The following is a 25,104-nucleotide window of genomic DNA, read 5'->3' on the forward strand; positions in this document are numbered from 1 at the left end:
TCCTGAAGGAGAAGCTGAAAAATAAAACTAAATAATAAAATTCTCCTCAGAGAACAATGTTTAATGTATTGTGTCGTAATGAGATTATAACACCAACTTGGTGAAACGATCCTCTGGCTTCTATCTGGAGGGGTCAGCGGTCAGAGTAAGGTACCGACCTGGACATTATCCAGCCTCGTAACTCTCTTAGGCCTTGAGAGGAGGGCTGCCCGCTGACTTCACAGTCTGCAGCACTAAGATCAACAAGTTTAGAGAAATTCATTGTTCTCTGATGACTCAGACGAAGTTAACTTAAACTTACATTCTACATTTTCCAAGTTAATAGTGAACATGATGAAAGAGACTACAGCTTTTAACATGTTTCATGTTTATAAGGAAATGATTCATGACTTCTTATAATGTTGGAGAATAAGCACTAAAAAAATAATACGATGAAAAGAAAGAAAAGTTATATGGAAAATGTTTGTGTATAAAAAAAAAACACAGAAAAGCAAGCAAACACTAATTGACTCTTATTTGCTTCTTTCCTTTTCCTCTGTCTGAGCCTCGCTGCGGTGCGTCTGACCTCTGACCTCAGCTCAGACCTGTCCTGCCAATCAGATGACGTCCCTCCTTCATCACCAGCCAATGACATTTGATAAAGAAGCGAAAAAGGACAGGACGATTTCTACCAACTGGACACTGAAGGCACTAAAGTGTCCACTGATCCTAATTCCTTGACATCTGGGAACTGCCATGCAGCAGAACTACTGTATGGAGACCTGCTAGACGTTTGGACTGGAACTTATAAACCGTGTTTGGCTGCAACTGAACTTTTACAACCCCCGCTGGTTTACTCTTTGGCATCAGCGTGGAGAAGGAAAATAATGTGCTTAAAAGAAAAAGAAAGCAAACTGAACTGTTTGCCGCTTGTTTCATTGGTGGACAAAGGGACGGTCTGGACAACTTATAAATAATCCAACTCCAGAGCCAGTTGGACTGACAGGGAGCTGGAGGAGAGACGGAGGGAAGACCAGCTTCAGCGACGCCAGCAGCAGGAGGGGGAAACGAGAAGCAAGACAGAAAGAAGAAATGCGAGATAAGTTATACACACACCGCTGTGATAAGAGAATGTGCTCACTAATCCTGTTTGCATATAGAAATTATCTATCTAGAAAAGAACATTTTGAAGGTTTTTAGGTACAATGTTAGATAAAATCGTTCATTTTGTACTTGTTAACTCAGTCCTTAACAGAAGGACCAGTGATCCTCTTAGGGCCCAGGAGCCATAGATTGGGAAACTGTGAAGGAAAAAAACTGTAATGGTTAAAAATTGAGAAAAAAAAAATTATAGCGTGATACGACTAAACTACACCAACTAAAAATTATTAGATTCAAAGCTAATAATGATTTGCAAATGTTTTATTTTCTTTGAAATAAATACTAGTTTGGAACTAAATTAAACATCTCCAAGTGTTGAAAATAATTGATATTGCAGTGTTGAAATACTATGAAGTATTTCTTTGCATTTAACTGAAACATTTAACTTAGAGTTTAATTCTATAAAGAATCTACAAATTGATTGGGATTGTGTTTGTGTGTTTTATATTAGGATGAATGACAATTATTTTGAGAAGAGAGAAATTTTACTGCTAAATTGAGTAACGGATGAAATTATTGACCATTTAATTTAAAATATAAAAAACTTACATTGTTACCTTGTCTGAAATGCGAGGTTAAGTGAAAGTCTGAGACTTTAAGCAACCTTGTAAACGGCTACTAAAAACTGATGATTGTGATTAAAAGCAACATTTTCTAGATTTCAGCCTAGAACATTTTAATCCAGATTTGATTGATAGTCAATAAATTCGAAAAGAAAAATCTTGAATTAGAAGATTTGAGATTTGGTTTAAATTAAAAATGGTCATTTTTATTTTAGGGAAATAAAATAAAGATGTTGAAAGCTGCTGAATTACAAGAAAAAGTAAAATAAAATAAAGGTAAACCTGTAATTAAAAATACTTGTTTGCTAAAGGATCTTCTACAAGCAATAAACCTGAGAGTTCACCTGAATTAACCATTATTCCTCCCAAAGACCAATTTGAAGCTGAAATGATTGTAACACATGGGCAATGCCATGTGTGAAAAGGGGGGAAAGGGAAAATGGTGAGGTAATACTATATAACTACTAAATTCTTACATAAAAGTTTTTTTGTTATGAGCTTTTGAATTAACAAATACTGTTAAATTATTGATAATTTTTCTAAATGGGTTGAAATAGTTCCAGCATGCTTTTGAAATAATTCATGGGAGAGCATGCAGATTGCCTCTGTTTGCTCCAGACTTACAGAAAGCTGATGAAGAGCAAACATTAGCAGATTATATGATCAGGACTCTTAAACTGAAGGAAGTGTCCAATGCAAATTTACTGCCTTCTGACTCTTTTCCTCCACAGGAGGCACCTCCCATTGAGCCAGGTGACTGGGTCTACATAAAGGTCATCAAACGAAAGAACTGGGCCAGCCCACGGTGGGAAGGACCGTTCCAGGTGCTGATGACGACACCAACAGCCGTAAAGATTGCTGAAAGACCCAACTAGCTACATCTCAGTCACTGTAAGCTGCAGGGCGTGTTGAACCCCTAAGTAGGCGGAGGGAGGAAGGCCGGACTTCAAAGGGGGGCTATTTTTTAGGGTAGCTCGTCTCAAACCCGGTGAAGAAACGCTCAAGATTCCAATTGCCACACACAACTCAGGTCTGCGTGCAGGACACATCACTGATGACAAACAGATGTGTCTCTATGGCCTGAGCACACAACCACAACTCAGCGTCCCCATGCCAAAGGGATGCAAATGGTGAAAAAATTACTATTCTGTTCTACTTCGGACAGGAGATGGAACTTTTTGGATCTATGAACTGTTCCTTTAATGCTGACGTATTTCCATTTCCACTAACCACATGGAAAATACCAGAGACCATTTCTTTAGCAGGAGCTAAACCCAGGTCTCTGAGGAGCTGCGTTTTCAACAACGAACACGTTTCTCTTGGGATGTTACCTTGGAATATGTGTAACAAAGTTTACACCTACTGCGAACCGACACCGGATTACATCAACTGCATTGCCTGCAGGGGTCAGAGGGCGACCCCCGACTGCAAAGTCTGGAAGGACAACCTAGACTGTGACGACTTGCTTCAGGAGAGGAGTTTCAACATCACACATCGGACAAGAGGATGACAGGAGACAACGCTGTGCAGTGCCATAGTGCCAGGAGACTATGGTTCACGGATGTTGGCAGATTGGTACTTCATATGTGGAAATGAAGCGTACATGTTCTTGCCAAAAAATTGGGGAGGACTGTGTGCTGTGGTTCCGTTAATCAACCCGATTGCGTTCATCAGGAAAGCACAAAATGATCCACGCACCCGCTCCAAACGAACAGTTATGCCAGAGGTCAAAAGATGGGGAGGCCTCACTACACATACTGGAGTTCCATGGGAATTCAGGATTTGGAACGGCGGAGAAAAATTCATGCAAGGCCTATTTCCGTGGGTTGGAGTAGGTGAGATTCGGGACCACGTAGAGATAAACAGGTACGGATTACTGCAACTAATCAACATCACATACCAGCTGGCCAATGGCACCACGAAAGAGCTGACTGAACTGAGAAACATGGTTATGCAAAATCGTGTTGTTCTGGATTTCCTCACTGCCCCTCAGGGAGGGGTCTGCGAAATTATTGGCCCGACGTGCTGCACTTTTGTGCCGGATGAAACAGGAACTGGAGAAACTATTTCTGATGCTCTATATGAGCTGGAAGACCTTAAAAAATATGTGGAGAGTGGAAGACACGGCTCATCCTCTTTTGATTTGTTTTCATGGCTCACGTCTGGCCCATGGTGGACTTTACTGTTAAAGCTCGTGACACCTATTCTGATTGTTTTGGTCCTGTCTTTTTACGGGTTGCATTATTCCTTGAATACGAAGTATGATGTTTAAAACGATTAACACAACTGTTGTCAGCTATCAGCTAGCAAAGGCATCCTATGAGACAAATGAAGATGACTTGTTTTGAGTTTCTGACGATTTTCTGAACAATGATGATGCTCTGTAATCAATAAACGGATTAATTCATTTGCTGAATGATTCCTACACCGAAAATGTGAAAACAAGTGGTGTTAGTGATGAGAAAACTGCATTTGATTTTTTGCTGTTTCTTTCTTTTGTTTTTATTCATTTAATTTATTCATTATATTCATTTATTCATTGTGTAATTTTTATGTTTAGACTAGGGGGAAATATATATATATATATATATATATATATATATATATATATATATATATATATATATATATATATATATCTTGCATTTATTGGTTCTATTCTATTTCTTTTCTTTTCTATGCTTTTCTTTTGAATAAGGTTTACACACATGGTAAAATGATAAAAAGGGGGGAATGATAGAGATTTTTTGGTATTATCATTTTGTTGTTACTTTAGTTCATTTTCAGTCTAATGTTAGTCAGTTGAAAGTGTTCTCTTCTTTAGTGAGTGTATGATCTGACCTGGAGGTCACAACTGCCTGTTCATCTTCATGTGAAACAGTTTGACCGAGATTTGAACCAGGCTCAGACCATAGATCAGATATCGCATCTGGAACTGGGTTGCTAGTTGTTTAGGTAAATTGTTTTACGACCTTTGCTGTGTTTAGGTAAATTGTTTTACGACCTTTGCTGTTTGGGTAAAATGTTTTACGACCTCTGCTGTTTTTCCTCTGCTGTCTATCTTGCCTATCCTCCCTCTTTGTTGCTTGATAATAAAAGACAAGCTGTACCCAAAGATCTTCAGAATGCTCTGTGAACGGCTCGGAGGAGCAATTGAAAGTCTTCTCCTTTTGCAAAAGCTTGGCTATAAAATTAATATACGTTGTCTGTGGTTCTTTTATGTAGGATCTAGAAAAATACCTATCAGTCACCTCTGCTCTGACAGTAGACTGCAGAACAGACAACTCTTTCAGACTGAAGGGCAAGAAGCATGAGATGTTCATAGAAGCTTTTGCTGCTCACTCTGGACAGAGAAAAGTTGCAGCAGAGTGTTTTCGCCAGAGAAGTCTTAAACAACACACAAAACAAAGCTGCTACATTTGTCACTAATTGGTATTTTGATTTTAAAAATGTCTCTAGATGTGCCAGGAATGTCGATTACTTAGCTCATTGGCCTTAATTTTGTTCAGGACAGCGTCAGTCCAAGGGCACAGGACTTAATCAATGAGGATGTACTTACAATAACACACCTCAAGCTCGCATGAATATGGATTTAGCTAGTTGGCTCCCCACCGTCTTCAAATCAAGACCAAAATGGTGTCAACGGTTTGTGCTACGTTTGTGCTGGTTTGTGCAGCAAAAGTTTTCATTTGTGCCGCTATCATTTTAAAGATATAAAGAAAGTTTGATTTCATAAAATGGGGGGGCTGGTTGACCTTTTGACCTTCACCAAAGCAGCACAAACGAAAATTTTTGCTGCACAAAGGTAGCTGAGTTGATCGACACCCATTTTGTCTGATTTGAAGAACGTGGGGGGGCCAACTTCACTCAGGTCCTGTACCTTTGTGTAGGCAGAATTGGTACTATGAGAGCACCAAGAGTAATATAATTTGTCACCCAAAATGTCTTTCGATAAATAACTGGAAGTAAAGAGGTTGGAGTGGACAGACCATAGCATTTTCAAATCCAGCAAAAGGAGAAGCAAAAAAAAAATATATATTTCTGTGACCTGGTTTCAGAGAAAGGAGTGGCTAACAGCAAGTATAGATTACAAATCTCTTCAGGCCTTTCCATGTTTGTTATTTCGAGGAGACACAGCTTTGACCCAACAAGGAACTGATGATCTGTTCTAAAACATTAATCTGACAAAACACAGAAACACAAATCCAGCACAAGTCACATTGGGAACAGTGTAAAATTGTCCATGTTGGGCAGGGTTAACATCGACTTTCAGCTGGAGGAGGGCCACCACATCGCTGCTCCTCCTCCCTACTGTGTTATCATAGTGTGCTTATTTGATGCTAGTGTAGTGGTTATAAAACTATTTTAGATAACTAAAACGGAAAACAAGATCTGGGGATCTGCAATCAATTATTTTGGTCTTTCAAGGTCAGCGCTACAGACCGATACAGTAAAAAGTAGCCTAAGTTTAATGAAGTTTAAAATGTATTTTCTTTAATGTTACTTTTCCAGGTATGTTTGTTTATAATTCTTGAAAAGTTCAACCTTTTTAGATTTTAAGTTCTGAGAGTTTGTTAATCGTTCGAGTCTCGATTGGTTTTGTCTGATCGGATGTAGGGGAACGCAACGCTTCTGCTCCTCCATTTCAACACTGGAGACGAGAACAGTTACATCGTGTCTGTGTTTTCATTATTCCCCTTTACAGGGGCGTAACACTAGCCCCTCAAAAAAGTCTGATTTTACAAAGTGAATTAACCCAAATACAAACGTATGTATTTTGTAGTTACATGTACTTGATTAACTTTTTGTAAATAAATAAATTAATTTAAAAAATAACTCAGGAGGAGGTTTACTTCACTCTACTTTGTATTCTTAATTCTTTTTGGCTTGTTTAAGAAACAGATTTAAAAATGTGTTTATTCTGCCCACATCTGTTATTTTGTAATTATTTCATTTTATGCATTTTTTTTCTTTTTAGTCTTTAAAATACCAGAATTTGTTAATGAAATTATAATTTTATCTACCTGATATTTTTAAATATTGAGTCTAATGGTCTGGTCAGTTTCTCAGTACTTGAGTAGTCCTTTTGAAGAAATATCTTTTTACTCTTGAGTAATTTCTAGGATGGATATTTGTTAGTTTTATTGAGTAAAAATATGAAGTAGTGATACCCCTACTATTGCTCTCAACAGGCATTCAACCTGCACATATAATCATGACAGGTTTTGTTCTCCTGTGGAAAATTAATTAGGAGGATCCTACTAAAAAAACAGAAAATGTTTAAAGTCTGCAGAACTTTTTTCACATCAAATTAAATAGTTATTTCAGACTAATCAACATTGCTGTTCAATCTTGACGTAGGGGAGATTTACGATGCTGAACAAGGGACCATTTATCAGGTCTTTGATATTTTAGAATGCCATTTTCAAGTTTTCAAATTGTTCAAAGCAGTTATGATGTATGGCTTTTACAAGCTAACTGTATATACAATTATGCTTTGCAGCATTTTTACCGACATCATTAAAATAATTTTGATTATTCATCCTAGTTCTCTCAATTCCAGCAGTGACAAGTGAATGTTTGCCGTTTTGGAGAAAGGGTGACGGAATCCTGCAAGAATGTAAATTAGAGTTTAAAGCAAGAATAAATTGAAACTAAAGAAAACATGAATGTAATGATCAGAACATTTTCGAGGAAAAAAGGACAAAACTGAAATATGACATCATGATGAATTACTTGAATGTTAGTTTGTGGACTAATATTTTGATTATTTTATCAAAGATTCATGGTTTAACAAAAAAAATTGCATGACTTTACCTGAGCTCTGAGATATAAGGCAGACACTGTAGGAAGCTCTTCACTTCACTCTCTTCATGTGAGCAGCCTGTCAGCTTCACTGGTTTCTTCTCTGATTGGAGCTTCATCACTTCCAGGCGGATGGAGGCTTTTCTCTCTGAGAGGTCTATGATCCAGACTGGAGGAGCTGATTGGAAAACTGACTGTAATGATGGAAAGAGACTCAGACCTGTTTTAGTCTCACAGTCCTTCACCTGGGAGCTCAGATCCAACAGGACGTCACAACGATATTTTTCATCCATGTGTCGGTTATCAAAAGGAAATGTTTCATATGAACACAATGATGCCAGATGCTCCAGGGTTTTCTCTCCTGACTGAAGTTCTCTCTCTGCTGCTGCCCAGAACAGATTGACCAAGAAGGTAATCTAATCTTTATAATTTGACCTTAGAGGATCAACACTGAAGGCAAAAAAACAACATTTTGTTAGAATGTTTTCTCCACTACATCAATCAACTGCATTGTTTTTATCCTCAGTGGTTAAATCTGTTGTCTTAGAATTACATATGTATTTCCATTAAATTTCAAGCCCTGGCGTTTGTGGGGAAGGTTGGATGTTCTTCCCTCTCTTGTTGCATATAAACCCAACACCTGGGACGCGACTGCAACAGTATTAAAAGTTGAACATTTTTCACTTTATGTTGCTTCGCTATATCACCTACATGTCCAAATTTTACATTTTGCATGCACATGTTGCACAGTGGAAAATATTGATTTCTTTAATTTTATTTTTGATGCGTTTTGCATGTTTGGATTGTTTTGTGTTTTGTTTTCCCCTTTAACAACCCAAACATACTGGGCTGAAAGCGGCAGTTTTAAGGAGGCGGAGCCCACTGATTGCGTTCTGTAATCGGTGCGCCCAGGTGGGGCTGATTGAAGCCAGAATAAAAGGAGCCTGGAAGAAGGAGAAAGGTGTGTGGCGGAAGGACGCCAGAAGCTCGCGGAGTTGACAGAGCAGAATTGACACAAAGATAGCTGATCTTGGTGGTTGGCATAAACTGGTTTGTGACTGGACTGCTATGGCGACTCAAGTTGAGGATGAGGGAGATGATGAAATGGATTTTGGTGACTGGACTCCAGTACGTGGTAGTAGAGGATCAGGAAGAGAACGAAGTAGAAAAGAAGAAAGGTTGTTGGAGACACAAAGTAGCAAACGGAGTCTAGAAGAAAATAGCTCAGATGAAAATAACGCAGTTTGCAAGAGGACTGTTGGGCAGGAAACTAAGTTGATCATAAAGTTTAGGAAGGAGGATGAAGGAATACATCTTAGTCCGCTAGCTCTATCAAGAGAATTAAAAAAGAAGTTTGGAGAACTGACACTTGCTAAGACTCTGAGAGATGGGAATCTGTTGATCACAGTGAGGAACGAAGAACAGAAAAACAAGGTGATGAGCGCCCACAGTATTTGTAAAAAACTGATTACTGAGGTAAAGATTTTGGGAGAAAATAAAGTAGTAAGAGGGGTGATCACAGGTATCCCAGTGGGAGAAGATCTAGAAAAACTCAGACACAGTATGAATGGAGGTGAAGTAAGTAAAATCAAAAGATTGATGAGAACAGTTGAAGGTGAAAGAGTGGAAAGTCTCTCAGTAATGTTGGAGTTTCAAACACAAGTTCTTCCTGAAAGGGTAAGAGTAGGGTGTATGTGCTTTCCCATTAGGCCATATATCCCTCCTCCTCTCAGGTGTTATAAATGTCAGAGATATGGACACATTGCAGCGGCATGTAGGGGAAAACAAAGATGTCCAAAGTGTGGAGGAGAGCATAATTATGATGAATGTAAAAATGGGAAGGATAAGTGTTGTAATTGTGGAGGGCAACATAGGGTGACTTATGGAGGATGTGAAGTCAGAAGGAAAGCAATGGAAATCGAACAAGTCAAAGCTACTAATAATATAAGTTATGCTGAAGCTGTTAAAAAAGTGAAACCTAAGGAAGTTATAAGGAAAGTTCAACCGAATCCAACAACAGAACAGAGACAGAGTGGAACTGAAACTGGTTTAACAGTTGAAAAGATTCTGTTGTTCATTGCATATGTAATTAATTGTACAGATCAAGTTAAGCACAAAACAGAAAAAATCAAAATAATTGTGAAAGGGGCAGAGAGGTTTTTTGGTATTAAGGACATATCTTGGGAACACATAAATATGAGGTTAGGGGCAGAAGGAAAGGTAGGAGGTCAGGAAGATAAAAACTGATCATCTTACAATGGAACGCTAGAAGCCTTATTGCAAATGGACAGGAGTTTAAAGGATTTATTAGAGATTGGAAAGATGATCTAGATATTATATGTATTCAAGAAACATGGCTTAAACCAAATCTTGATTTTGTTATAAAAGGATATGAAAGCATTAGAAGAGACAGAGAGGGAGGATCTGGAGGAGGGTGTATAACATTTATTAAACAAGGAATTCAATTTAGATTATTAGCTAAAGGAAGAGAGTTAGAATATATTGTTTTTGAAATTTGGACAGTAAATGGACGATTTAAAATAATCAACTTTTATAATCCATGTAAAAGACTATCATTAGATTTAATGGAGGAAATTGGGGTATTTCTAGAGGGTAAAGTTATTTGGTGTGGGGACTTTAATGGGCACAGCTCCTTGTGGAGTCATCATAATGATCAAAATGGGGATATAATAGAAGAAATGATGGAAGTTAAAAATTTGGTATGTTTAAATGATGGAAGTGGGACCAGAATTAATTTTAGAGATAACACAGAGTCAGCAATTGATTTAACATTAGTTTCAAATTCTTTAGCAGGTTTTTGTTTGTGGCAAGTTTTAAATAAAACAACTATAGGAAGTGATCATTATCCTATTAGGACTGAAGTAAAGTTAAATATAGAGAGGTATTGTATAAAAGGGATAAAGAAGTGGTCTTTTAGGTCCGCAGACTGGGGAAAATTTAGGAAAAGTAGTGAAATAAAAATGTTAAAAGTAGACATGAACAGTAGCATTGATGATTTAAATTCTTCTATATGTAATGCTATCTTTGAAGCAGCTGATCAGGCTATAAGGAAGGAAGGCGGGAAGAGACAGAAGGTTGGTGCCCTGGTGGACATCAGAATGTACTAAAGTTATAAAGAAACGAAATAAAGCATTCAAATTATTAAAAAGAAATCATAATTTTCAGAATCTGAATGAATACAAGAAATTGCAAGCAAATGTAAGAAGGGTTATTAGAAATGCAAAAAGAGATTATTGGAGGAGTTTTTGTAATTCAATAGGGAAAGAGACAGATATTTCTAAGGTCTGGGCAACAATTAAAAGGATGAATGGGATTAAGAGAGTGAGTGGATATCCAATACTAAATGATGGAGACATAACAGCAGTTACTGACAGAGAAAAGGCAAAAATATTAGTAAATACTTTTGTTAAAATCCATAGTTCTGAAAATATTAGTGAAGAAGGAAAAAAAGGAAGGCAAAAGACAATATTGGAGAACAAGAATTTATTGCAACAAATGGAAGATACAAATGATCCATTGAATATGTCTTTTACAATAAATGAACTAAATAGGGCACTCAAAAAATTTAAGCTATCAGCTCCAGGAAAAGATCAAATTTGTTATGTTATGGTTAGTAATTTAAGTGAGTCTTCTAAAAATATTTTATTAGAAATGTATAACAGGATATGGGAGAATGGGGAACTACCAAAAAGTTGGAAGGAAGCAGTGATTATTCCAATCCGAAAACCAGGGAAAGATGAATCCAAACCAGAAAATTATCGGCCGATAGCGTTAACATCCAACTTATGTAAGATAATGGAGAGAATGATAAATGAAAGATTAATATATTATATAGAAAAGAAGGGACTTATATCGTCTTATCAGAGTGGTTTCAGGAGAGGGAGAAGTACAATGGATCCAGTTTTATGTTTAGAGCATGAAATTAGAAAGGCTCAAGTGAACAAAGAGAGTGTTGTGGCAATATTTTTTGATATTGAGCGAGCATATGATATGATGTGGAGGGAAGGATTATTAATTAAAATTAGAATAATGGGTATAAATGGTCATATGTTTAGATGGATCAAAAATTTTCTAGAAGGAAGACAAATACAAGTGAGAATAGGGAAGGATTATTCTGAGAGTATGAATATAGAAAATGGGACACCACAGGGTAGTATAGTAAGTCCGTTATTGTTTTCAGTGGTAGTTAATGATATGTTTAAAGAAGTAGAGGGTGGAATGGGATTTTCACTTTTTGCTGATGATGGAGCAATGTGGAAAAGAGGAAGAAATTTAGAATTTATTGTTAAAAAGCTTCAGGGAGCAATTTTAGCTGTAGAAAAATGGTCGTATAAATGGGGTTTTAAACTTTCTGTAGAGAAAACTAAAATAATGGTTTTTACAAGGAAAAGAGTTTATGGAAAAACTAAATTATGTCATGATCCGGGTTTCTATGTGTTTATGTTCTAGTTTCTGTGTGATTCTGTTCCCTGTTAGTCCTGTCTCTGCGTCTTTCCCCGTTGATTGTCTCCCAGGTGTGTCTCGTTCCCGTGATTGCCCCGTGTGTATTTAGTCTCCCCTGTTGTCTGTATTCTTCGTCGGGTCCTTGTCAACTGAATGTCGATTGATGTCACCTGTCTACGTGCTGCCAGTTTTTCCTCGTGCTGTTTCCCTGTTGTTCCTTGTTGAGTTCTTGTCATTAAATTCATCATTTTCCGTCACAACCTGGGCCTAAGCGTCATCTCCTCACCTACCACCACACCGCCTCCTGACAGAAGGACCCGACCAAACTAACGGTGAGGAAGCTATGGCCCATGAGGCGTGGATCCAGCAGCAGTTGGAGTTGGCACAACGGGATCTATATAAGGATGTAGAGATCCTGCCTTCTCCGCTGCTGCTGGAGGAATTGGGCCTACCCTCGGACCTAGACTTGCCCAGGAGACGGAAGCCGCGGCGGAGGTCTAAGGGCGGAGCAGCTCCTTCCAGCCCGAACCTGTGGCTGGGATCGCGGCTGATACGTTGCCCGCCCGAATATGGACCCCGCCGTTTCTGCCTTCCGGAGCCGCCGGAGGTCCCGGTCCCAAGACATCCAGGTCACCAACGCGACGACAAGCAGAGTCCCTGGTGGGGAGCACGTATGGCGTACTGCCCCCAGGTGTGGGACCACGTCGCCACGAGCGCCCTGAGCCGCTGGAGGTCCCGGCCCCTGGGCGCTGGAATCACCAGCGCTCTGAGCCGCCGGAGGTCCCGGCCACTGGGCGCTGGCGTCACCATCGCTCTGGGCCACCGGAGGTCCCGGTCCCGGAGCATCGACGTCGTCGCCGCCATCGGCCTCCGAGGCTTCCTGCGCCCGCTGCCGGCGTGCAGCTCCCCGAGCTTCCTGCACCCGCTGCCGGCGTGCAGCTCCTCGAGCTTCCTGCACCCGCTGCCGGCGTGCAGCTCCCCGAGACTCCAGAATCCCTCGCGCCGAGGCTCCGTCAGTCCCCGCTGCCTCCGGTCCCCGCGCCGAGGCGCCGTCAGTCCCCGCTGCCTCCGGTCCCCGCGCCGAGGCGCCGTCAGTCCCCGCTGCCTCCGGTCCCCGCGCCGAGGCGCCGTCAGTCCCCGCTGCCTCCGGTCCCCGCGCCGAGGCGCCGTCAGTCCCCGCTGCCTCCGGTCCCCGCGCCGAGGCGCCGTCAGTCCCCGCTGCCTCCGGTCCCCGCGCCGAGGCGCCGTCAGTCCCCGCTGCCTCCGGTCCCCGCACCGAGGCGCCGTCAGTCCCCGCTGCCTCCGGTCCCCGCGCCGAGGCGCCGTCAATCGCAGCCACGTCAATCGCCTCCTACGTCCGCTGCCGGCGTGCAGCTCCCCGAGCTTCCTGCGCCCGCTGCCGGCGTGCAGCTCCCCGAGCTTCCTGCGCCCGCTGCCGGCGTGCAGCCGCCGGAGTTTCCCGCTGCCGGCGAGCAGCTCCCAGAGTCCCCTAGTGTCCCTCCAGAGTCCCCTAGTGTCCCTCCAGAGTCCCCTAGTGTCCCTCCAGAGTCCCCTAGTGTCCCTCCAGAGTCCCCTAGTGTCCCTCCAGAGTCCCCTAGTGTCCCTCCAGAGTCCCCTAGTGTCCCTCCAGAGTCCCCTAGTGTCCCTCCAGAGTCCCCTAGTGTCCCTCCAGAGTCCCCTAGTGTCCCTCCAGAGTCCCCTAGTGTCCCTCCAGAGTCCCCTAGTGTCCCTCCAGAGCTCCCAGCTCCCGCAGCAGCCGGCGCTCCACCCGAGCCCCAGTCTCCAGCGCCCGCAGCAGCCGGCGCTCCGCCAGAGCTCCCCGAGTCCGCTGCCGGTGCGCAGCTCCCCGGCGCTCCGCCCGAGACTCCGCCCGGCCGTCCTGCCGGTTCCCCGGCCTCTGCTCCGCCCGGCCGTCCTGCCGGTTCCCCGGCCTCTGCTCCGCCCGGCCGTCCTGCCGGTTCCCCGGCCTCTGCTCCGCCCGAGCCCACGGCCTATGCTCCGCCCGAACCCCAGTCTCCAGCGCCTGCAGCAGCCGGCGCTCCGACCGGCCCACCGCGGCTCAAGCTCCGCCTCCAGCGTCGCCGCCCACCGCGGCTCAAGCTCCGCCTCCAGCGTCGCCGCCCACCGCGGCTCAAGCTCCGCCTCCAGCGTCGCCGCCCACCGCGGCTCAAGCTCCGCCTCCAGCGTCGCCGCCCACCGCGGCTCAAGCTCCGCCTCCTGCGTCGCCGCCCGCCGGACCTCCCACGAGAGGTCTACCTCCTGTGCCGTGGACGGCCCCCGGAAGGGTTTTTGTGTTTGGATTCCTGTTTGGACCTGGGTTTTGTTTTCTGGACTCTGGCCCTCCTACCGTCGCCCCTCCGCCCACCCTGTTGGGTTGTTTTTTGTTGTTGGACTTTTTCTTGTTGGGCGCCTGGTAGTCGCCCCTTGAGGAGGGGGTACTGTCATGATCCGGGTTTCTATGTGTTTATTTTCTAGTTTCTGTGTGATTCTGTTCCCTGTTAGTCCTGTCTCTGCGTCTTTCCCCGTTGATTGTCTCCCAGGTGTGTCTCGTTCCCGTGATTGCCCCGTGTGTATTTAGTCTCCCCTGTTGTCTGTATTCTTCGTCGGGTCCTTGTCAACTGAATGTCGATTGATGTCACCTGTCTACGTGCTGCCAGTTTTTCCTCGTGCTGTTTCCCTGTTGTTCCTTGTTGAGTTCTTGTCATTAAATTCATCATTTTCCGTCACAACCTGGGCCTAAGCGTCATCTCCTCACCTACCACCACACCGCCTCCTGACAAATTAAAATTATATGGACAGGATTAGAAAGAGTTAAACAATTTAAATTTCTTGGAATGTGGTTTGATGAAAGAATGACATGGGGAGTGCATATTAAGAAAATAATTGATAAATGTAGGAAAGTATTAAATATAATGAGGTGTTTAGTTGGAACGGAGTGGGGAGCTGATAGAAAATCATTAAAAGCAATTTACACTGGGTTAATTAGGTCAGTCTTGGATTATGGATGTATAGTTTATAATTCAGCAGCAGATTCAAACCTCCATAAGTTGAATATTATTCAACATCAGGCTTTAAGATTATGTACCGGTGCTTTTAAAACATCTTCAACAGCAGCTTTACAGGTTGAAATGGGAGAAATGCCTCTTAAACTTAGAAGGGATCAATTATCCTTAAATTATTGGTCAAATCTACAGGGACAAAGAAATGATCATCCAACATTAGAAGTACTTAAACATGGCTGGGAAAAGGAAAAGAAACAATTAAAGAGCTTTGGATGGATAATAAACTCTAAAGTCAATGAAATTAATTTAAATCAGTTAGATACATGTCAGGCAATTCCATTATCTGCGGTTCCACCTTGGATACTTCCTGATGCTGAGGTTGATTTTTCTTTTTTAGAAAAGAACAAAGATAAATTTAACAATATGAATAGATATATAATACAAGAACACTTAAATGAATATTATAACTATATACAAATCTACACAGATGCATCAAAAAATACAGCTAATAAGGTAGGGATAGCATTTATTGTGCCACAGTTTCAAATTAAAGTAGGAAAAAGGATTAGTGATGGAGTCTCGGTGTATACAGGAGAAATGCTTGCCTTGCTATTAGCAGTTCAATGGGTGGAAGAGGTAAGACCAGTAAAATCAATTATTTGCTCAGATTCTAGTTCTTCGTTATTCAGTTTGCAAAATAATAAATCAGATAGTAGACCAGATATATTAATTGAAATACGACAAACACTTTATAGAATCAATATGATGGGGCTAACGGTAAATTTTGTTTGGGTTCCAGCTCATCATGGGGTTAAGGGGAATGAAATGGCAGACAGAATGGCTAAAGAGAGTACTAATCGGGTGAGGATAGATATTAATGTTAGTTTTAATATAACAGAAATAAAGAGTATAATTAAACAAAAAACAAGAGAGAGGTGGCAAAAGTTATGGGAAGAAGAAAAGAAAGGAAGGTGGTTATATAAAATTCAAAAGAATATTGGTCAAATGAGAAGAACAGAAAGAATAAGGAGAGAAGAGATAATTATTTCACGGTTTAGAATCGGACATACTGGACTAAATAGGTCATTATTTTGATAGGGAAACATCAGACAGGGAAATGTGACTGCGGGGAAGATGAGACAGTGGAACATGCTATTCTGAGCTGTAGGAATTATTTGATGCAAAGAAATAAATTAATTAGAAACCTTAGTAGTATGAAAATGAAATTTGATATTGTTGATTTATTACAAAAAGATTCAGGAAGTAGAGGATATGAGGCCTTATTTTATTTTCTTAAACAGTGTAAGTTGTTTAATAGGATATAGTTTTTTTTTTTTTTTTTTTTTTTTTTTTTTGTCATGTGGTCCACACTCCTTACCAGTTGGTGGCGGTAATGCTTACCTAAAGTTTCTTGCCAACCGCCATTAAATTTCAACTAGAAGAAGAAGAAGGAGAAAGGTGTGTGTGTAGACTGATCCTGTAACCGAGGGAGAGACGGCGTAGAGGATCGTGGCGGAAGGAATCTGCAGGCCAGGCGCGGAGCTCCGAGAGGTGGGCCGATGGCTCATTGCAGAGGATCGGGGCAGAAGGGAACCTGCCCGCGCCTCTGGGTCAGACTGAAAAGGGCGTGGTACGCCAAAGAGTGGAATGGTACAGGAGCGTCGAAGAAGTCAGCTGAGGATAAGCAAGTGAGCGCCTGGTAGGCAGATTGTCGTCACCTGGAGCAGCCCGATAAGTGGAACCCAACTGATGGCCTCGAATTGGTGACTTTCTTTTAAGGACAATTATTGAACTTTGGATTTTATAAAGAGGAAAAGGACTGTTTTTATTGTCACTATTGGAAAGTGACTTTTTTTGTAATAAAATATTTTAAATTTGATTGTTCCGTTGGTTGGGCTTTTTGAGTTGTTTGCTCCCCTTGTATGGGGCCATATTGGTCACACACATTTGTCTGGTTACTTGGCAAGCAGCTGTCGCCTCATCACCAGGTGATTATTTTCAGATACATAATGTTGTTTTGCAAATTAACACAAAGCTTTAGCCTCTTATAGCCGCCGGAGAGAAACTTGACGTGTGAATAAAATAAAAACCGGAGATGTGCTTTTATTTTTAAAAGCGTGCCATAACTTGTGCTGTCTCGCACATTAAAATTGAGTGTAGGCTGGCTTTACTGCAATTTCCAAAGAGGCGGCTAGCTTTATCCCACTGACAGATGGTCTGCTCTGCATCCCCAGAAACGAGGAGAAGCAGCATTCAGCTTCTATGCACCACAAATTTGGAACAAACTTCCGGAAAACTGTAAAACAGCTGAAACGCCGAGTTCCTTTAAATCTCAACTTAAAACCCACCTGTTTAGAGTTGCTTATGGCTAAATTAGGGTTAGACTGTCGGTTTTGATGTCTTCGATGTTCTTGATTTTTATTTTTTTTTATCTCTTTAATGTTTATCTTTTTTAATTTTTATTTCTCTCACTGTTTCTTTCTTAAAATGTCTTTCCCCTTTCTCACTGTTTTGTACAATGAATAAACAGTGCTGTCACTTGCTGTTATTTTAATTATGTGAAGGACTTTGAAATGCCTTGCTGCTGAAATGTGCTATACAAATGAAATTTGATAACAATGTCATTTAAAATATTAGTTGCCTCTGTGAGTCGCTGCCGCTCAGCTATTTTTCTGTCCGTGAAAACCCGCCTATATGGAGTTAGATTTGTTTCACAATTATTCAATCAAAAAAAAAATTACACTCAACCAAAAAAAGGAGATTCAATCAAAAAAAAAAAAATCTTCTCAAACAAAAAAAGTCATAAAAACTATTTAATCAAAAATATTTTTAAAGTATTTTTTATTTTTTTTTTGATTGAATTTATTTTCATGCTTATACAACTTTATTTGCTTTGGGGAAGCTTACATGAACATTCTGGGCGGGGATTAAGGACGAGCGGTGTAAGACGTCTCCCTATTGGTTAACGCTGACTGAAGCGACAGACTCTGAGCTTCTTCTTCTCAGAACTTCTCCGCCATTCCGCTTGTAGCAGAAAGCAAATTGTAAGTAATCTTCACAATATTACATTGATTAACAGCTACTAAGTGTCCATGCTTTATTCAGAGAATAACATCTTATGCAGCTTATGAGCACAGTTGCTATATATTTTGTGCCTTGCTCCGGGTTTAGTATATCAGGTTAGCTAATGTTAGCATCAGCTGAAGTGCTATGGGGTTGCCGCCTAACCCGTATTTGGCTGTTTAAAGGTTGCGTCCCGTATTGAACCGGTACCGGAACCGGTAATCTGTTCCATATTTCTATAAATCCCATATAGACATGACTATCACAAACTAAACTAATAACAATATTGACAAAAAAAAAGAAACACAGGAAATTTTAAGGTCAGCTAAGTTGCTGTGGCGGGAGCTAAAGGACCCCCAGTACGCTGACGTCATGGTTGCCTAGATACCGACATTACCCAGCCGTGTAGAAATAAAACAAATCTAAAAATACCTAATTTTTCTGGACTAAATTTGTGCTAAATAAATGTTATGTAATCTCTCCGTGTCAATGTGCGTGCATATATGAACATATAAAGTGGCTGTGAAGCTAAAGTGTGAAAATACACCATTCCGCTGCACCACAGTGTTTTATGGGGTCCACAGTCGCCTACATCACACATGTCAAGCAGCTGTACAATGATTATTTACCAAGCACATAATCAATGCTGCAGGTGGAGGGAGAGGAAATAACTCATGTTTTTTCTTCCAGTTGAAAATAGACTATTCCATGGAGAGATCGGGAGCCGAGGTAAGATGTTCACATAATCTGTCTTCCTTTAGTATGGAATTAGAGTTAAACGGTCTTATATCCTATTTGCAGTGGTGGAGAAAGTACTCAAAAAATTTACTTAAGTAAAAGTACAAATACACAGTGAAAAATGTACTTAAGTAAAAGTCAAAGTACCACATTAACATTTTACTTAAGTAAAAGTAAAAAAGTCCTGGCTTTTAAAAATACTTAAGTATTAAAAGTAAAAGTACTCGCTGAATGCATTACCTAATCGCTAATATCATTAAGTGTGCCGATCGTATTTAATTTTAATACATCAGAAATGTGCCATTTTAATTAACACTACCACAGATTAAACATGTTCTTATTGTGTTTATTCTCTGTAACAGTTTAGACTTTGATATGCGATCCTATGAATCATAATTTCAGGGATGGAAACATTTTGTCTCCTGTCCTAACATAGCATGAACTTCATTAGTCACATTTATTTAGAAAGAAATCTAACTGAAAGGGGATGTAAAGAAGGTGCGGGCGGGGTGGAGGACATGCAACCAAGGAGCCATGTAGCAGAGTTGTAGTCAAGACCACCGGACCCAAGACCAAGACCAGTGCCCCGCGCTAAATGACACAATAACATTAAGTTTATCATAATTGGTTTTCAGATTGATCTGAAAGATCCACATTCCCATAAGAACACCTAGATATGAAATACTTAGAGCTGACCAGTATCAATTAAAACTCATTTCATTCTGTTTTGCTTTCATCGCTGTGCTACAATCCGAAGAGGTCTCCTGCTATTCCTAGAAAAATAACGCCCTGGGCGGTTGCCCATATTGCATATGTCAGAAACCACAACTGAAACATCGCAATTAACGGTAAATAACGTTCAACTATGAACACTGTCCAACGGCGCAACAAGTAACTAAGCAGAATGAGCATCGTGACTGTTTTCATCCTCCCTCCCACTGCGATGTTTGCCACCATGACAGGAGACGAAATCAATCAATGAGCATGCTCTGTGTTCATATATATATATATATATATATATATATATATATATATATATATATATATATATAGCTACCGCAGTGTACACAAGAACAAAGAACGGCTCTCAGTGAGGCTTCAGTCCTTAGGACTTAGTAAAGATCCGTCCAGAAGAATCGGATCGTTCCTGAATGTCATATCACTATATTGCAGACTTTGGTCACAGCGTTGTCCCATATATGCGACACCTCAGTCAACACCTCCACACAATAATTCAGCGCATGAGTGACAACTTTTTTTCATTGCAGATGCAACATGTGTCTCTGTACAGCTAGCTTTGCTAGCATCACGTCCACAGATCTTACCTTTCTTTAAGCTTTCCTTCCAAGTGACGCTAAAAGTTGGACGAAGTCCCACCGTCTGTGAAAGCGAAGCGCTGCTGATTTTACATGTCGCCATATATTATGATTTATGCAGCTGTTATCATTAAACAGACAGCTTTTCCCGCTCAGAGGAAACCACTGCGCATGTCTTGGAGCTCTGCGTGCCAGTAAAGGTGGAGCTGATGGGTGACAACAGACACTAAGTCACGTTATTGATTGGATTTCACGGCGCCACCTTAAATCCCTGAACTTCACATTTTAACGGACAAAAAGAGCAACGAGACTTGGATGTAACGAGTAACGCGACAGTTTTGTAGAAATGTAGTGAAGTAGAAAGTACAGATACTTACTGTAAAATGTAGTGGAGTAAAAGTAGAAAGTCCCCATTATTAAATCTACTTAAGTAAAGTACTGATACACGAAAACTGTACTTAAGTACAGTAACGAAGTACTTGTACTTCGTTACTTCCCACCACTGCCTATTTGTATGTTGTCACCATTATGTAAAAAGTAACCCCTGTTTCTCTTACAACGTTCTTAGTTCAGTTTTAGTTAAAGTGGTGCTGGATTCATTTTTGGGTTGTGACAGAAGGATGCTTTGTCACCTTTCTCTCTTGATTTATAGTAATGCCGTTGAATGTTTTGTTATTCAGAAGTTACACCAAACTAAATGCTATTGAATGACTTTACCTTCTATTTTACACATAATGGAAAACACAGTTGTCATTTCCAACACTTTATTTTTTGCTGCTGCCTAATTGGATTTGTATGTATTTACTGTGGTTAATACCTACTGTATTAATGCTTTATTACTTGCATGTACAACAGCAACATTGTTGGATGTCCAATGGTTATAACAATGTTGTATTGTCTATCTCTTTTTTTTTTTTCTTTTTAGGAATCCATGCGTCATCAACTTTTGCAAAGAGTTAGGAATAGGGTCGTTTCTACCCTCAACAGGCAGCCCATTGACTTTGAATACTTAGACTTAGTGTGTTCCCAGGAGCTGCAGTTTCTTCGAGCTGCAGCGGCTTACATTGATCTGGAGGAGACAGTGGTAGAGCATTTTCAAAACCTGAGTGCAGTTGTAAGTTCTTATGCCTCAGCTAATGCTTCATCCCCAAGAACTTTTAACATAACACACGTAGAATACAATGGGAATGCAGGGAGACCAAAAGTTAATACAGATTTTGAAACACTCACTCATTTACTTAGTAGTGGTTTGCCTTTGACTTCTTTGTGTAGGCTTACTGGAATTTCACGGTCAACATTTTATAGACGTATGAAAGAGCATAATCTGTCTGTAAGAAAACTCTATTCCAGCATTTCAGATGCTGCATTATATCAGAAGGTTAGATCTATAAAGAGCAGAATGCCAAATGCTGGCTACAGATTGGTGAAAGGGTCTCTTCAAGCAATGGGTGTCAGGATTCCCTGGAAGAGAGTGCAAATGTCTTTGTAGCGTGTGGACGGAGCAGGAATTATTTCCAGAATGGTCCAGCTGTCTTGCATTTCCAGACGACAATACTGTGTTCCAGCTCCATTATCTCTTGTCCACATTGATACAAATCATAAGCTCATCAGGTTTGTATATCTAATACATAAAGAATCTACATATATTTTTGTTTATGATAACAATGTGTATATTTCTAGGTATAACATTGTTGTTTTTGGAGCAATTGATGGCTTTTCCAGGAAGGTAAGTTGTTTATTTTGTATTTTAAGTCTTTTCATCACTTGTGTCCATTTGATTTAACTTTATTTTAAAATTTGTCTTAAAGATATTTTACTTGAACGCGGCTGGAAACAACAAGGCAGAAACAGCGTTTTGTTTCTTCATGGATGGGGTTTGCAAGCATGGATGGCCATCAAGGCAAGTTAATAAATTATGTTTAAGTAGCAAGATATAACATTCAATGTAGGATGTTGTTGAATTACCTTGATTCCTTTCCAATTAAACTTTTTTGTGTTAAAACATAAACCAGCATGTAGGTGGAGCGGAGTTAGGTATGTCCATGTACATAGTGCCACTGTCTGCTTTCCTTGACTTTGGTTTGTCTTTTTGTTTTGTTGTCTCTTACCTTTGTGTTTTTTAGTTTTACAGTTACATCTTCAACTTTATTCGACCTTTCAAGACTGCTAGATATGTCTAATGAGATTTTGATGATGTCCTTATACATCAAAAATGTTTAAGGACATATTGCATTGAGTGTTGCATGACATAATTTACTGTTTCCCTTACAGAGTTCGAGGGGATCACGGGGTTGAAAATGTGGACATTGCAAAGTGCATGTTTACAGTTCGAGGTACTGGACGTGGCAGTTTCATTGCTGGGAAAAGTGTTCATAATCAACGGTAATGTACCAAAAAGTGTGTCTTTTTCTGCTATTTACAACAATGAAAAGCTTGTATCTGTTAATTTTCTTTTATAAAACATATCTGCTACAATACATTTATTTGGCAAAATTTCAATAATGACAAGTTGCTGTTATGCAAAAATGCACAGCGAAACAAGTAATCAAACAGGTTGTGAAGATTGTTCATGGTTTTGTGGACTTTACTAAACTCCTTTGTGGAAGAAAATGTAGCAACAAGAGAAACGCATACCTGACATATTGGAGTCATTTCCTTTTATTATTGACTGAATAATTTGTGTGGAGTGACTTGTGTTTTTTTTTACTACCATTGAAAACCAAAACCAAATTTATATATTTGTGATTAGCAGTAGGAAGTAATATTCACTACACAATTATTTCCAAATAAAGAATTTGACAGTAATAATGTTTTGTCTTCAAATGTGTCATTCTTATGTTTTAGAATTGAACGCTTGTGGAGAGATGTTTGGAGTGTAACTTCAAAGTATTACAACATGCTCCACAGTTTGGAGGAAGAGGGTCTCATTGACCTGTCCAACGCTGTCCATCTGTTCTGTTTGGGGTACATCTTTATACCACGACTAAGAAAAGATCTTCAGATTTTTGAGGACAGCTGGAATGCTCATCCGTTGAGAACTGAAAGAAACTTGTCACCGAACCGACTATGGACAATTGGAATGCTGCAGGAACAAGTGCCAGAGCCCGACCTCACAGAGGTGTGTTTTCCATGTTTTACTTGGCTGTAATTGTAACATTCAGATTTCATAACACAAACATGGCATCACTACATGCATGGATACATCTTTTTTTATTTTATTGGATGGATGGATGGATTTATGTAAATGATCTGTCCTTGACTTTTGTCTAAGCAGATCCTGCAAGGTGCAGAAGGGCTGTCCCAAGATCAACAAAGTACAGAACACGGAATTAATATTCCAGAAATCCAGTGCCCGCTGTCCACTGAGAGACTGAATGCACTGCAGGAGCATGTAAACCCTTTGGCTGAGTCTACATCACTTGGAGAAGATCTCTATTTCTTAGCTCTTGAGGTGACCTCTGGTTGATCTGATAGAGCATGGTGTGTACACAGAAAACTGCTGGAGATGTACCAGCCCTCCTGGCAAACCTACAGGTATATATATGTGCTAAGATATGTATCTTATTTTTATTTCTTAAGTCAATATTGTTTTTAGTCTGTCGATGTCGTCACATTTTTGAAGAATTTACTGTAAGGAAATGATTTACATTAAATACGACATGCATTGGTTGTAAAAATGTTATGCTGTTTTTTAATAAATCCTGTACATCAGTGGTTCCCAAAGTTTTTCCTGTGAGGGCCACATACTTTTCCCTTCTCTGCTGGGGGCTGGAGTTAGTTTGTAACAGAAAAATTGTGACGATAGCAGGAGTGCCTAAATGTAGAAATCTATTGTTTTCCAGAAAGCACAATCAAATAACCCAAAGTTATTTTAAAATGGCCAGTTAACATACACATATAAGCCTCAGATTCCAAAGGAATCACCTCCAAGGGCCAGAGGCCACAATTGGACATTTTTGTCCATTTCAGGGTGGTAAAGTCTATCAATAATTTTTGAAAAGAGACATGTCTCTAGTTAATATTTTGGTATCAATAGCCCTTCCAAAATGGTAGCTGAGTCATAGTTATTATTTCATCAAGTAAACAACTCATTTAAAAAATTAAGTTTTTTGAGGCTGGTGTATCTCTGGTTTAGGGTCATGTTATGGGCATTTGTCAAAGGTCTATAATGCAATATTTGGTGTCACCTTAAAGGGGACACTCTTGGCTTTCATTTAATCCTTGTTCAGAGTTTCTCTGACCAACACAGAGGTAATTAAAGGTCGTTACACCAAAATTATTACAAATTTTTCCACACCATTTGACCAAACTAGATGCATTTCTTAAATCCCAGTGATATCCAGAGACATCAGGGACACAAGAATTAACAACTAAAATACTGATGTTACTAATACTAAAAATACTAATGAAAAAATATTAATAAGTAATAGACTTTTCGGTATTCTCATTTAGTAATGTAATTATATTAGTTGTGTTACCACCCCCACGCCACTGGAGGCAGTACCTACCCCGAAAAGATGCAACTAAGGAGCAAATTTAGAAGTACACCGAAAGCTACAGAAAGCTTCAGGTGACCAGCAGCATTGAACAGCATTTGTTATTCATTTACTACCACATTTCTTTTAACCCAGCTGTACCGGAGAAGAAGTTAACAACTCCAGTACTCTACAGACTAAGGCAGTGGTCTCAAACTGCATTCTTCAAGGGCCAGAGTCCTGCAATTTTTAGATGTGTCTCTTGTTATCCACACCAAAAATCATTGGCTGAACTACCTTACCAGCATGAAGTCTTAGATTTCAAAGCAGTCTTGGTGCAACATTTGAGCTTGCACATTTCTGAGCTCTTCAGCCTGTTTGCACATCAGGTAGCTTGCATGCTACCCAACTGTTCCTGATGCTGGGGGTCCTCACATACAGTCTTAGTAGATGGAGAAATTCATAGCAAGATAGTAAGCTATTAGACCATTAGATGTGAGGACATAAACCTCTACCAGCTGGCTGGCTATATAGATAG

General features: G+C 40.3%; 1 long non-coding RNA gene across 1 annotated transcript; it reads left to right on the plus strand.

Annotated features, from left to right (window-relative positions):
- Nucleotides 1-17,837: 17,837 nt before the first annotated feature.
- Nucleotides 17,838-23,817, plus strand: LOC103460873 (uncharacterized). Its single transcript, XR_014089772.1, has 7 exons — nt 17,838-18,018; nt 18,728-18,766; nt 21,017-21,702; nt 21,772-21,817; nt 21,900-22,473; nt 22,936-23,209; nt 23,366-23,817. It is a non-coding gene; the product is annotated as an uncharacterized LOC103460873 (long non-coding RNA).
- The last annotated feature ends 1,287 nt before the right edge of the window (nt 23,818-25,104 follow it).

This window comes from Poecilia reticulata, chromosome 11, assembly GCF_904066995.2.
Source record: "Poecilia reticulata chromosome 11, P_reticulata-male-v2, whole genome shotgun sequence".
NCBI classification, from domain to species: Eukaryota; Metazoa; Chordata; class Actinopteri; order Cyprinodontiformes; family Poeciliidae; genus Poecilia; species Poecilia reticulata.